The sequence below is a fragment of the Pseudorasbora parva genome, chromosome 17 (genome assembly GCF_024679245.1).
Source record: "Pseudorasbora parva isolate DD20220531a chromosome 17, ASM2467924v1, whole genome shotgun sequence".
Classification (NCBI taxonomy): Eukaryota; Metazoa; Chordata; class Actinopteri; order Cypriniformes; family Gobionidae; genus Pseudorasbora; species Pseudorasbora parva.
In genome coordinates, this window is record NC_090188.1 from 7020767 (window position 1) to 7036739 (window position 15973).

At 38.6% G+C, this 15973-nt stretch overlaps 1 protein-coding gene across 5 annotated transcripts in view; it reads left to right on the forward strand.

The window, feature by feature from the left end:
- LOC137044850 (MAM domain-containing glycosylphosphatidylinositol anchor protein 1) overlaps positions 1-15973 on the forward strand; it is a 332623-nt gene that overhangs the window by 37737 nt on the left and 278913 nt on the right. Inside the window, exon 1 of one of the 5 annotated variants that reach the window (XM_067421203.1) lies at positions 15152-15913. The exons of 2 other annotated variants lie outside the window; for them this stretch is intronic. The gene's annotated coding sequence lies outside the window, so the exon portion shown is untranslated. Of the gene's footprint in view, positions 1-15151; positions 15914-15973 lie in introns of those variants that run through there. 2 more of the 5 variants (XM_067421202.1, XM_067421198.1) reach the window with 2 other exon arrangements.

Genomic DNA, 15973 nt, shown 5'->3' on the forward strand with positions numbered 1-15973 from the left:
CGAAAGCCAATGAGAGCAAGCAAGCTTCACCAACCGGATGGTGTGTGCTTCTATAGCTGAACCTTGGCAGCCACAAACATGCCCTGAAAGTGGAATATTGAGAAAGATCACCCATATCCGTAAAACAAAACTCATCAGAACCAGCTGATGTCATTGATCATCCTCCATTTGTTTTTCTTCTCAAGTCATGTTTGATCTCACAAGTCTCACAAGAAAATGTAACAATAGGCAGGTGTGTGGTCTTGCGGTCCGGATAAATCTTCTAGTGTGTGTATTCAGAGGATTATAATGCTAAAATTGAGGCCCTTATCTCTCCTACGATTAAGATCTGAAATCGTCTAGTGTGCCCCAGGCCTAAAAGTATTTTATTCACAAAACATTTTAGAAATAAGGATAACAACTTTTCACAATCAAAAATCAATTGAATGCATCCTTTGTGAATAATAGTATATATTCAATCGATGTGCATATTAGATGCAGTCTTGATCAGCATATTCGATTTTTTAAATTTATTTATATATACAGGTCCTTCTCAAAAAATTAGCATTTTGTGATAAAGTTCATTATTTTCCATAATGTAATGATAAAAATTAAACTTTCATATATTTTAGATTCATTGCACACCAACTGAAATATTTCTTTTATTGTTTTAATACTGATGATTTTGGCATACAGCTCATGAAAACCAAAAATTCTATCTAAAACATTAGCATATTTCATCTGACCAATAAAAGAAAAGTGTTTTTAATACAAAAAAAGTCAACCTTCAAATAAATATGTTCATTTATGCACTCAATACTTGGTTAGGAATACTTTTGCTGAAATGACTGCTTCACTGCGGCGTGGCATGGAGGCGATCAGCCTGTGGTACTGCTGAGGTGTTATGGAGGACCAGGATGCTTCGATAGCGGCCTTAAGCTCATCCAGAGTGTTGGGTCTTGCGTCTCTCAGCTTTCTCTTTACAATATCCCACAGATTCTCTATGGGGTTCAGGTCAGGAGAGTTGGCAGGCCAATTGAGCACAGTAATACCATGGTCAATGAACCATTTACCAGTGGTTTTGGCACTGTGAGCAGGTGCCAGGTCGTGCTGAAAAACCATATCTTCATCTCCATAAAGCTTTTCAGCAGATGGAAGCATGAAGTGCTCCAAAATCTCCTGATAGCTAGCTGCATTGACCCTGCCCTTGATAAAACACAGTGGACCAACACCAGCAGCTGACATGGCACCCCAGACCATCACTGACTGTGGGTACTTGACACTGGACTTCAGGCATTTTAGGCATTTCCTTCTCCCCAGTCTTCCTCCAGACTCTGGCACCTTCATTTCCGAATGACATGCAAAATTTGCATTCATCCGAAAAAAGTACTTTGGACCACTGAGCAACAGTCCAGTGCTGCTTCTCTGTAGCCCGAAGTGGTTTGACCTGGGGAATGTGGCACCTGTAGCCCATTTCCTGCACACGCCTGTGCACGGTGACTCTGGATGTTTCTACTCCAGACTCAGTCCACTGCTTCCGCAGGTCCCCCAAGGTCTGGAATCAGTCCTTCTCCACAATCTTCCTCAGGGTCCGGTCACCTCTTCTCGTTGTGCAGCGTTTTTTTGCCACACTTTTTCCTTCCCACAGACTTCCCACTGAGGTGCCTTGATACAGCACCCTGGGAACAGCCTATTCGTTCAGAAATTTCTTTCTGTGTCTTACCCTCTCGCTTGAGGTTGTCACTGATGGCCTTCTGGACAACAGTCAGGTCGGCAGTCTTACCCATGATTGTGGTTTTGAGTAATGAACCAGGCTGGGAGTTTTTAAAAGCCTCAGGAATCTTTTGCAGGTGTTTAGAGTTAATTAGTTGATTCAGATGATTAGGTTAATAGCTTGTTTAGAGAAACTTTTCATGATATGCTAATTTTTTGAGATAGGAATTTGGGGTTTTCATGAGCTGTATGCCAAAATCATCAGTATTAAAACAATAAAAGATCTGAAATATTTCAGTTAGTGTGCAATGAATCTAAAATATATGAAAGTTGAATTTTTATCATTACATTATGGAAAATAATGAACTTTATCACAATATGCTAATTTTTTGAGAAGGACCTGTATATATATAGTCACAGTGATGTGTGTGTGTATGTATGTATATATATATATATATATATATATATATATATATATATATATATATATATATATATATATATATATATATATATATATGCTTATTAAACACCTACACTTTTGAAAGGTAGGGTTTTTCTGTCAATTTCCAGCAATACTGTTGTTGAGATAAATCTGTGCTGTCATAGTCATGTGTAGTTAATGTTATTGTGACCTCAAATTGCCTCGTACTGTCCACTTTACTTGTTTCCTAGGCGTCACATCTAGTCTCTGATTTGCACTTATTCTTGTTTGAAAGCTGGTATAATTAACCACTAATTCTAGTTTATTGAGGAAAAAAGGTTATTGTCTGACATTTAAAGGAGGTTCCTGCTAAGCTCAAGTGGCCTTCTCTCTCTCTAATAGTCTCTTTACAGGCTCTTTACACTGTTTAGCCCATGTTTGACTGTATGATCATGTGAATAATCTCTTTGTCTACACACTTTGATGGCTTGTTAATCAGCGCACAGTATGCTCATCCAGTACATTCAAACCAACTCAGGAACTCTTGCAGTTCCCAGAGATTGTGCTCCCTAATTTACTTTTATGGATTTTAAGGCTTCTGATATGGGTTGTGTGCATGAACTCAGGTGCTTTTTTCCATCTTGAATGCTGTGCTGGTTGTATAAAACCAGACTTTGCCTCACTTATTGGACAGATACAGAGGAGAGTGAATTATTTGGTTGAAAGAGGAAACAGATCGAGACACGCCAGACTCGAACCTGAATCAAAATTTCAGTTTCTTCATCTGTATTTTATGTTGATGAAACATTGCATTTTACAGGAATACATTTAGTAGCACACATCTTACATTTGATACGCTTCAGCTCTTTCAATAGCCAGTTAATTTTATATATAGGACCCTATGATCGAGAGAATCATTCTGGTTGATGCTTCTCCCTCAACCTCTCCTCTCCGTGAATTGACAGGGGAGCTAAAGCTCAGTAAATATGCAAATCTTATCCAATCCTAGCCGTGGGGGTTTACTTCCAAGTCTCCAGTGTGGACAGATTAAGAATGGGATGTTCATATGCATATAAAGAAAGGCGTCCCAAAACTTTTGGCAATGTAGTGTCGGTTTTACAATTGATTTCACAATCTGGAATCAAATTGGATTCATTGTTCATTTGAGTGATGCATTATTGTGCATTCAGTATATTGGAACAACATTGATTTAATAGTTCTGAATTTATCCTTTTATTTAGTAACATTTTCATATTTTGTGCCATCCCTTATAAATTCAAAGTCATAAAATTCAAAGTCATAAAACATAAAATAAGGATTTTGTAGATATTATCAAAATATTTTATTGCCTAGATTGTTTCAATACTTTTGAAGGGCTCTGTGTATGTACTTTAGCCAAAGGTTTGAATAAAAGTTATTTTGTCCCATAAGAAGACCCATATTTTGTCCCATAAGATTTATTCTCTCTGTATCCAAATTATACTGCTAAAATTACAGGTTCATCATTTGTTAACCTCATGGCCAACTTCACTCTGATGTGTGTGAGGTTAAATGCTCTGATATGGTAAAACCGCAATGTGAGACCCATATCGCATAGGGCACAGCAAGATGTTATTAACTCACCAAACAGCCATTTCTGATCTAAGTTTGCTGCCGTTTTTTGAGATATCTGAAGCATGAAGGTTCAAAAACTCAACTCTTTAAACAAGTGTGTCTATCCACTCTGAGCATCTTCACAAGACCTTAGCTATCATCTTGTTTCTTTTTCTTCACCGCCAGCTGCTCTCAGATCAGTCAGATAGACATCTAGTGGGAGGGCGTCTGCTATGCTGTCATGTGGGATCAGTATAGCTGACAGTATCTCTGAAGGTGGATCTATAATCAGTGATGGTGAAGAGTGGCCATCTCTTATCAGAGATGCACACAAAGACATGGTCGTTCAAGAACACAGAATTCATGAGAGGCAAACAAGAACAGGCACAGAAAGATTGTATGTGCGTTGAGGTGAAAATGATTTAATTTCACATTTAAATTGAGCCAAAAATATGGATCCATTTCTGCTTTTGCGTGAGGATGAAATACAATTTTTTTAATCCGTATTTTTGTATTACTTTTCAGCAACAATATATAAACAGGCTTAAAGCAAGATACATTTTTTTAATATATATATAAATAGGTATATTATGTAAGGGATAATGTACATCCAACCGTTGGTTGTCACAGAATAAACCCTGACAGGGTCTGAAGGTGTGACGGCTTGATGCACATTATCATTATCTTGATTTGGTGTGCCTGACCAACTACTCAGACCGTTTGCTGTCAATTTTCTTCTTCATCAACCTAAATTCAAAGACAAATGCTTTGCCTACTTATACTACATCCTAAAAGTATGTACTCTTTTTGTGAAGAAAAACTATATATTTTTGAGTGTGTAGCAGAAAAGTATGCAAGCTTTGGGACATACTACTTCGCCATCTTTAACGGACTCTGTCGCGTAGTTACGAGCATCCAGTCACCGTTTATCTGTTTATCTAATCATCGTCAGATTCGTCACAGTTCAAATCCTCCACATTCAGATTAATCTCTTGCCGTATCGGAAAGAATGTAGCCGCTCCTTGATCTGCAATTTGTGGGTCTTTAATGCAGAGACTCTCCTAATGTGTTTGCAGTTTAAATATAATGATGCATTTAAAAGTTATTGGCCAAACTTGTCATTACAAAAGTTCACAATGCTGCTGCAGGTGAAATATAATGTGGACAACACTGAATAAATATATTTTTGTCAGGTTAAATATTGATAGTTGGTCCCCTTTATTTAAACTTCTCTACTTGCACATCCGTCAGGTTTGTAGTTTTTTAATGCTTTTTATCCGCGTTTGTAGTTTTGTAGTAATCAAATCCTCGTCCAACTCGCAATGGGTTGTGGGCAGTATCAGCCGTTAGATTGGACATCGATCCGTACTTCGAATTCGGACTGGAAATAGTAAACCATCCGGGTATCTTTGGAATACTCTTTTCAACATACTACGATTTGGGACATTTTCAAGTACTATTTTGTATGGATAGTATGCGAATTGGGACGCAGGGAAAGGCACGCCTGCTTAGTGTTGGCGGGGGAATTTCAGCGCCGCCTTGGAATGGGTGCTGGTGAGCATCTTATTAAAATTAGGGGAAAGCCCCACCCACTACCCCACCACTGGATGAGATGCTTGTGGCTTCTGGAACGTATTTGGAGGAACTTAAGGACAATAATAAAAAAGTTATTTTGTCCCATAAGAAGACCCATATTTTGTCCCATAAGAAGACCCATATTTTGTCCCATAAGATGTATTCTCTCTGTATCCAAATTTATACAAACATCTGTGGATGAGATGCTTGTGGCTTCTGGAACTTATTTGGAGGAACTTAAGAACATTTTTGAGGGGGATTTAATTAACTTTTTTTGTGAAATGATTTCCTTTCCCCCTGCATCTTCTACACGCTTTAGTGTTTTCAGGCCACCAGCTCCGCCAGTCCAGAGTATCCCCTGGTTCCACCTGCAACCTCTGCTCCACCTGGAAACCCATATGGCTCCACCCGGCTCCCTCGTTCCTCCGACTACGCCTTTGTCGGACTTTGTCCTTCTGTGCGCCTTTGGCTTCGTCTGGATCCGTCTCCCCCTGGCTGCGCCCTCGGCCCCACCGGCTCTGCCTCTGTCCTCTGGTAATCCGTCTCCACCTTGGATGCTCATTGCTGTTGCTCCACTTTGGCCTCGCGTGGACTTTCCAGCGAAATGGTTGGGTTGTTGTATCCACCATGGCTTCTCCTGCATTCGACTCTGCCCTGGGGCCTTTTCCAGATTGGTCTTTTGATCAACATCAGGCTCCTCCTGCTCTGGGCTCCCCCTTGGCTCCTCCCACCCTCCACTTCTCCTTGGACTTTTGTGTTGGACTTTTTGTTTTACGCCTCTCCAGCTCCTCATCCTCCTTCAGAGCCCTCTGCCTCCCTCCCTCCCTCCCCTGATGTGCTCTTTATGGCGTGAGGTTTTGCCTTCCAGGAGAGAGAGCTTTCGTTATTGTCATGTTATGTTTCATTGTGTTTTTTGACCCAGTTTCCCGGTGTCTGATTAGTCATTTAGTTGACCTGTCATCTCATTAGTTAACTCATTAGTCACTGTGTATAGGCACCCTGTGTTTTCCTGCATTCCTCGCCTGTTCTCCTCCATGTATTGTAAGTGTTATGGACCATGTATTGTGTTATAGAGTGTGGTAATCTCCTGAGTTTTTGTTATTAAAGTCAGTTTTGCTGTGATTTCCTCTGTTGTGTGATTTAATACCACAATGCTTTGACACTCATCTGTTCATTTTGACAACACGTTTTTACTTCTGAGTAAGGGGAGGAACACACAGAATGTGTTTTTGCTCTTAAAAACACAAGACGAGCATAATACTATCCAACCGAGCATAAGAATGTTTAAAACTAAATAAGTAATGAGGCTTTATATTGAGCTTAGATTTGCTCACTTCTTTTGAGAGCAGGGCTTTGCAGTTGAAGTTAAAGACCCTCTAGAAACACTTATAGTGGACCTTTTATGTGTGTGCGGCTGACTGTTTATTCTTATCGGAGTGTATTGAAGTATCTGAGTAACAATGTTGAGTTCTGTTTTCAGACTCTTTTAAGGCCTCATGGATCAATAAGCCCAGCTACCAAATGAATGCTCCTTAATGAGAGGGAAAAAACAGGAATTAGTCTGTATCTGCTACAGTACTTATGGATTATCAAGGATTTGAAGACTTCCCCGAACTCTCTGTCACTATCTGTGACTATTTTTCTTATCTTTTTTTTTATTTTTAGGATGGCCTGATCAAGAATTTGGTGAACAGTTGTTTTTTTTTTTAAAGAGTCTGATTTTTTTTCCTCCAGATTAATATTATCATGTTTTTGATCCATATTACTTCCAAAAGTTTCTGAAATTCCAGTAGGCTTTATTGCCGTGAAAATGTGAGTGATCTTGTTCAAATGATTCATCTTCCATTTGTCAGAAAGTTTGTACGAGTCATTTCAACAGTATGTATGTTTTCACACCTCAAAAGATGTAAATTCATTTTCTATAGCATGACCTCTTTAAGGAGGTCCTTAAAAAGCTCCTGTCCTCGTTTGCTCCCCTCTACTTGTGTTTCCCCTCTCCTAGTTTCGCCTCTTTCTCTGTGCACTTGTGTGTGTCCTTGGAACTGATAGCTAAGTGTTTGTCTCTCCGTACTCCCTCCCCAGCCTAATGAGGATCAGTGTTGTTTTAAACATGAAATTGGAGTCTCGGCTGAGAGCAATCAATACACAGCCATTACTTCTCTCTGTGATGAAGCAGTCCATCTCTCTCTCGCTCTTGCTCTCGCTCGCGCTCGCGCTCGCGCTCTCTCACTCTCCCTCTCTCTCCCTCCTTCTCCTCACACACCCGTCTCTTGTCTCAGCGTATTTTCTGGTATCGGATATTGGCTTTGAGGGGGTTATGAATTGTTGGATCCCAAGGGCATCTCTGTGCACCGCTCTGCCAATTACACCTCTGAATAATGGCCCCGTGGAGGTGGCTGACATGCCTCAGCTGGAGTCTGATACATATATACGAGAGAGGATGACCAGAACTCTGACCGGAAATGAGACAGAATCAGATCTGACTATAAAGAAATCTAAATCTTAGATTCAACCCCAATTTTTTTTTTTTTTAATACATTTCATGATTGGGATTGTGTGTCAAACCGCCAAACTGCTGAAATTATGTGACTTTGGTGATCCGAATCATGAATCAATACACTGATTCATAACTGATTCAAAAGTTTTTTTGCACACAAACACTATTCTCGTCGCTTCATAAAATTATTGTAGAGCCACTGTAGTGAGATGGGCTTTGTAACGACGTCTTTAGTGCCTTTATGGGTCTTAAGAAATCCATCGGATTTCAACAAAAATATCTTCATTTGTGTTCCGAAGATGAACTGAGGTCTTACAGGTGTCGAACAACATGAGCGTAATTAATGACATAATTTTTGGGTGAACTAACCCTTTAAAGAACATTTACTCACAGTGATTCAGACTCAGATTTAATGTTTTTGGGTTTATTCTCGCTTTAAAGGGGTGATGAATTGAGGAATCAACTTTCCCTTGAGCTTTTGATATATAAAAGGTCATGGTAATATAAGAATGTCCTCTAAGTTTCAGAGCTGAAAACTTCCTTGTTAGTCAAAGAAAAGCTTTTATAGACACCAGGCTGAGCAAACGGTCCTGTGCTTTATACTGACATCAGTGCGTGACGAAACCACGCCTCTACAGCGCGTCTAATCCAGTAGCCCCGCCCACCGACTCATGGAGGGCTCGTGCTAGCTGGTCAGCAACCATAAACATGCCGAGGAAGATTAAGATATTGATATACCGTTATTCCTGGTTGTGGAATAACACAGTCGCTGCATAAGCTTCCTTCTAATCCTAATATTAGGAATGAGTGGTTGACAGAGGTGGACAAAGTACATAACTCTATTACTTGAGTAAAAGTAAAAGTACTACTGGTCAAATATTACTCCGTTACAAGTGAAAGTTGTAAAACAGATTTTTACTCAAGTAAAAGTACAGAAGTATTTGTTTTCAAAAGTACTTAAGTATCAAAGTAAATTTCCTTTTTTTATGCCAATGCATTATTTTATTATTGTTGTATAAATGCACAATGTCATCATGGTTTAAGTCATTCAGTGATGCTCCATCTGACATATTACCATACAACTAACTTAAACTAATTTAAATACTTGTATATAAGTTACAAAGCTCTTTACAAAGCTGCTGTCACTTTAAGGCCGAATGCACGGATCCAATACACTGATACACATCTGATATTCTCCCAACTTTACCATTCTCTTTCTCCCAGACGTTAATATTTTATAAGATATGTACCAAGTGTATGCCAACTAAACTAATCTTGATTTTTTTTTTTTTTTTTAACTGAAACATATTTCAAAGTATGGGTGCACACACTTGTGCCTAAGAACCGTCTTCTTTTATTTTGCTATGAACAGATCAGTGTTCAAAAAAAGAGTGATTCCAGATTGACTGTCTGAAACAACAATAACAAAAAACCTTTTAAAGAAGGAAAAAATCATCCACCGGCTTTCAGAGCTGCAACAGAAACGACTTTCGACCTAGATAGAAATGTAGTGGAGTAAAAAGTACGATATTTGTCTTTCAAATGTAGTGAAGTAAAAGTCATAAGTTTCCAGTAAAGTACAGATACTCAAAAAGTGTACTTAAGAACAGTACTCAAGTAAATGTACTTAGTTACTGTCCACCTCTGGTGGTTGAACTTTATTTTTAATGAAGTTCCAGCTCATGTGGGGAAGACATGTTCACTTTAGTTCACTGCGGGATCGTTTGTAAACAAATCTCCGGTTGATGCTGGATTTGGATCCGACAGGAATGGTGCAACACACATGCGAGTAAAACGTGTTTTAAATGTAATAGTACTGCATTGTTATAGATTGTTTTGCTTATGTGTACTTATGTCTATCAGAAACATACCTCAGCACGCTGGACTCAGACACGTATGGGCCATGGCTTGCAAAGCCCGGAAGGCAGACAAATCTCATAATATTCCATTCTTGTTCTGCTATTCTCTCTCTCGAGTTGACATCTGAAGGGCGGCGCGCGCCAAACATGTATGTGTGTGTGTGCGGTTGCCGCTTCTATCGTCCAATCAATCGTGGGTCGATGAGAAATAAATCATTGTGTTTGTTTGATAAAGATGTTTACGAGCCCTGTGATCGAGAGAATCATTCTGGTTGACGTTTCTCCCTCAACCTCTCCTCTCCGTCATGTGGACTGACAGCGGAGCTGAAGCTCATTAAATATGCAAATCTTATCCAATCCTAGCCATGGGCGTTTACTTCCAAGTCTCCAGTGAGGCACGCCCAGCGTTTTAGAGAGAGCCTCAAAACCAGTGTCGAAAATAGCCTATTACTTATTAGTTATGATGTTTTTGAATGTAAAAACCACACGAACATCATTAGTTGACCTCAGACAACAGTATATATATTTAAAAAAAAGCCAGTTCATGACACCTTTAACTTAAATTGTGGTTGGTTGTTTTACATGTCGCTCAGGCCCATGTAAGCTGCAGAGCTATAGACCTCCAGAAGGCAGTTCATTTTTCTGTGAGTGTGAACATTTGGCAGATGTGTCACTCTTTCTTTCTCGCTTGCTTTCTTGCTTGCTTGCTTTTTCTTTCTGAACCCTATATATACACATACGCTTGTTTTTTTTATATAGTAACTTAATATGTACTGTTAATATGTATATTAACACTAAATTAATATGCTACATTAATATTACAAGTAATAGTGATAATAATGCAATAATTAATTTAGGATATTTTTAGGGTTATCTAATATTTCATAGGAACATTGTATAGATGCTTCACACCAACCGATGTCTCTTCTTTATAAGACATTTTCAAAAATGAAGTTCTTAAGGAAAAAAAAAATCACATTAGGATGATTACAAAAACTGTTCCTTTATTCATAAATTTAGCAGAATTTCTGCACACAACTTGTGCTCTATTTTCAGAGTCTTACTAGGCCAAATGAAGAACACATATTCATAACCAATATTCATTATTCAGAAAAGCTTGCTCCCGGCTTTACCGCTCAATCTCATACTAGGGGTGTCAACAATAATCGATTCGGCGATGCATCGCGATGCGGGGCATGAATGATTCAGCATCGATGCGGCAAAGTGCCATAATCGATTATGTGCAATTCCCCTTTATTCCACAAGGTGGCAATGTCTGATCCCCAATGATGAAGTGACGTTTCACTCATAGTTACCTCTGACAGAAAACGAAACAATAATTATAATCTGCAAAACTTGAAATGGGTTAGTGATTTACTTCAGAGAGCAAGTACTAAACACAATCATATGTTAGTGTCACTGTCTCTTGATGATGGATGTGGTCAAGAAGCTGTCAGTGATCAAAATATTTATTTTGAAAACATTGAAAATGAGTTTGGAGAATATGCTGGAGATCGCGAATATGAGGCAGATGCTGAATATACTGGTAAACGAGCTCTGACGAGGACAGATGATGATGGTATTAAACATCTGCTCAAACTGAATGCTTCCAAGCTCCAAAAGGTAACGAAATAGGTTTTATTTTATTCTTCTGTAGCTGTTACTCTAAAATCATGAGTTTTATATATTATCACGACAGGTAGAGGTCTATCCATGTTAAATATAGATCTGGGTCGCTAACGACCTGAATATGTAAGAATGTTTGGTGAAACAGTCATGCATTTAAGGGCTAATTGCATTTTTATTTTATTTAATTACATTTTATTTTATTTAATAACTTTTATGTCAAAGATACAGGAGACACATAGCAGCCAATACAATCTGTTGTTTAATATCTGCTTGTATTGCCTCATGACTGATTAAAAATTTGCTTTGTGTGCAGAAGAATTTTGATGCATCACAATGCATCGTAGAATCGAATCGAATCGAATCGTTACCTGGTGAATCGTAATCGAATCGTGAAGGCAGTGCCAATGCACACCCCTATCTCATACACACGAGTAAAACTGTGAATGGCAATGACTGAAGGCAAAAAAATTACTTAGTAAAGAACTATTTAAAAATGTGGGTCTGTATTTATCATAAGGCTTCAGAAGAATAATGTTCAGAAGAAGGACAGTGCAGGATAGAATCCAGTTTCATTATGAAAACAGCATGCAGTGTGAGTAAATGATAAATGATGACATCGTTTTTGTGTGAACCTTCCCTGTAAATGTTAAATATATATATAAAAAAGTATATGCTGTGGGATTTGTGTTGCAGCAAAGCACACGGAGAGCATCCCATTAATTAATGTATGTTTAGGATATTTTCAATTTGAAGAAAGAGAAGTGTACTCCTTTGTGGCAACCCCATGAGGAATCTGGGAAAGCTGACATTCTCCCACACATTGACACATGCTTGCTGACAGCATTCCCCTGGCTCGCACATTCATTTGGCCAGAGTATTTCTCTGTCTTCCACTCGGGTCCAGAGAGCCCTCATCCTGCTTTCATGTGTCATGCGCTAGCCCTGGGCAGGAGAGGACACTCCTGGGGCACACGGCGGGCATGTCAGCCGCCAGTCCGACTCTGCCAGCCTCTCACACACATTTACTGTGATGAACTAAACTATGATGTTCTCTTCACAATCCTTGCCAAGGCTCCTGGCTGTCTCCCAAAACTGGGAAGCAGGACAGAGACGGAGAAAGGGAGGAGGACTTAGACAGGCTGCCGTTTTCTTCTACAGTACACCGTGGAACTGATTTTTTAATTTCAGCATATCTCTGCCTCTAGATTTGTCTGTGCATCAAACTGATGTTTAATTTTTCTCTGTCTCAGGCAGGATATCTTCCCTGTGGATTTGAGAATCTCATTAATTCTATGGTTCTGGATACACCTCTTACTGCAAAAAAAGTGAAAATGCAGTATTTTCTAAACCCCGCACTCCAAAGACAGCGCAGCAAACTCAAACATGCACAGTTATTGACAGGTAAAAAAAAAATATTTTCTGACAGGCTAAAAAAGTACAATTACTGTCACTTTTTTTGAGCACTTTAAAAGAAAAAAACAAAACAATGTTTTTTTGCTGTATTCTACTGTCACGGAGATGGGTGATTTCTCAGATCACCTGTTTCAGTAATATATGGCTACTAGTAGGACATTTGTATGCGTGGTACATAACTTGTTCCAGGCACTTTTAAGTGCTTTTTTCTACCTATAATCACTGTTTTATGCAGTCAGGTTGTTTCATTCATATTAAGTACTATATTTTGACTGGAGTAAAAGTTAATTTAGATGTTACTGAAGCATTTTAAGTTACATGCAGTGGTGCAATTTATTCCAAGGTTAGTGTGTTTGATGATGATGTGTCATGATGCTTACATATTCTCCATTCTGATGATCTGTTTACCTGCTCACATTTATACCATGTGATATTACTTGAGATGAGAAATGAGTTGATTTAGAAATATTGCCACTCTTTTTAGTCTAAAACTCAACAGTTTTAAAGGATTAGTTCACTTTATAATAAAAAGACACCCTCAAGACAGTATGTGACGCCTCAAAGCTTTATAATGGCAGTGAACATGGAGGGGCTCACGAGTTCTCAAAATATATCTAGCTTCTGACGCACCGCCTTCCGTATTCAACGTAGCGCAAGTGCAAGCGTTTTGAACTGCGAGAGGAGTAACACTTCCTTTGTAAGTTGAATACAGAAGGTGATCTGGCGGAAGCTACAGTGTAAAAAAATATATTAAAAAAAAGTTACCTGGTTGCCTTCATTTTGAGTTCATTGAGTTAATACAATGAACATTTTTTGAGATTCGACAACCTTTATTAAAATATTATTAAAAGATTTTGTAAGCATATTGGGTAATTGTGTGTTTTATTTCTGATGACGCATTGAAACATGCCAAATAGTGCTATTTTCATGATTTATCAATTTTTTTTATGTGGTTCAGATAAAATAATATTTTGAGTTTCTATTTATTAAACAAATTTCCTTCATTGTATCAACTCAGATTTTTAATTTCAATAAACTCAATTTTAAGGCAACCAGGTTACTTACTTTTTTAAGTTAAACCAAAATGTTTTTTTTCATTGAGGTATTTTACATCATCAAGTTTTAAATAGATTTTTTTACACGCATCACTTTGCTTCAGAAGGACTTTATTACCCTCCGGAGCCGTGTAGATATGTTTATAATGGATGGATGCACTTTTTTGAGCTTTAAACTCGTGAGCCCTGTTCACTGCCATTATAAAGCTTTGAAGCATCAGGATATATATTAATATAACTCTGATCGTATTCGTCTGAAAGGAGAAAGTCATATAAACCTAGGATAGCTTGAGGGTGAGTAAATCATGCTGTAATTTTCATTTTAAAGTGAGCTAATCCGTTAAAATATCCAGACCCCAGTGATTTCATACTAACACATGTCATGTAATATCTTTAAGCTTTTTGTAATTCAACAAATTATTTGTAATTCATCAGACTTTATACATGTTCAAGGGTGAATCTTCTGAAACCTCATAAAAATACCTCCATGTGTTTAATAGACTTTATGTTAAGACTGTGTCCTAAGAACCAGCCTGACCAAGTTAGGGGTAATTAGGGGTAAGTCTTACCGGCTTGAAAAACATAATGAAAATAATTGGATGACTAATTATGCAACTGGTCTCAGGTCATATTTCACCCCAAAAATCAAAAGTAAGAAATAAGAAGTTATATTTTATTTAAAGCAAAATAATTATATAGGACCATAGGACTTTTTTGTGGCTTTCTGTGGCATTTTTTTCATGACAATTACGCATGTTTGACCCTGAAATTGACCCTACGAAATTCTCATTACTTTAATTGTATATTATTTAAAACTTATGGCCAAGGTCTTTCATTTATAATGATTTAAATCAAAATAAAAAAAGGAGTTAAGCAAGCAGAAAATGCATACAAAAACGAAAATTTGGCAAGAAATGTTGGCAAAATGTCAAAATGTCATTCACATATAGAGAGAGAATCAACAGAATATGTGTACATATATGCCCATACACAGCTCTGAAAAAAATAAGAGAAATCAGTGTTAAGTGGTCTCTTATTTTTTTAAAGAGCTGTATATGTATACCAAAAATACATACACCCCCCCCAAATGAACGCCTCCTACAAGCATCCCAACAATACTTTTTTGGTTATCTATCTTCTAATATACCATAACTCAAATCAAAAGACAACACTGACAGTACATACAATGTCTTGAAATATATATATTTTAATTTTTTTAATTGTTCAATATTGATGTATTAGCTACTTGGAGAGATCGAATCATGACCTAAGCCACGATTTTTTGTTTTCTTTTTTCCTTCATCATGAATAAGGGCAAGGGTGATGGTGCGCGCCCTCCGGAATTATAATTAGCTCAAACACGCCACCTATCGGCCACCGGCAGCACCGCGCTTCAGCTTAAAAAGTGTCCGCCGCACCATCAGTGACGACAGACACCGAGAAACTGATGGAAGGGGAGATGGAGTAGAACGCGGGAGGAGGAGAGAGGGAAATAAAGAGGAGGGGTGGCAGAGACATTGTGCTTTTTTTTCTCCCTTCTTATTTAATTGGTCCTCCGGGATCCGGGGCGAGTCCTCCGTTCGCAGCTGCGCAGCTTTAATTGGCTGGAGATTCCACCAAAATACTATTGGAAAAAGCCGAGAGTTTATAGATCAGTTTAGATCCCGGTCCCTTCTGATAAACCCACTCATTACCGAGACCAGAGCTGGACAAGCTTTAGCTACCCAGAGACTCTCCAGAAAGCTTGTTCAGATCAGAAGCGCATCACTCAGAGAGATCTGTGCGCGCATCTCCACACTGACGCGCAACCTCTCCATCCGCCTCACTCTTGAGAGAGCCATCGGTGAGCACACATCTGATAGGGGAACATCACAGGACAAGAGTTTCAGTCAGTCACTCTGCGAGATCGCATCGCATCGGACTGCTGCTTTCCATGAAGACGCCCTTGGATGTGTGGATGCGCGCTGGCTTCCAGACTTTCACATCAGTTTAAGTTGCCTGGAAGAATGTGTTGGAATTTTGTCTTCATTTTCTGGACCGAGAGACATCGTTGCGCTCCTGCTGAACACGCAACAAACTAAACACCTGGAACTCCGGTCCTCCGCTGAAAGTGGTTCTTTTCTAAGGGAATTATTTCGAAAGGCAGTGATCTATAGGCTGAACACGCACAGAGAAAGGTAAGCGCTATTTTATCCTATTCTTAAAAGAGTGCTTGAAACTATTTGAGTGCTCGTTAA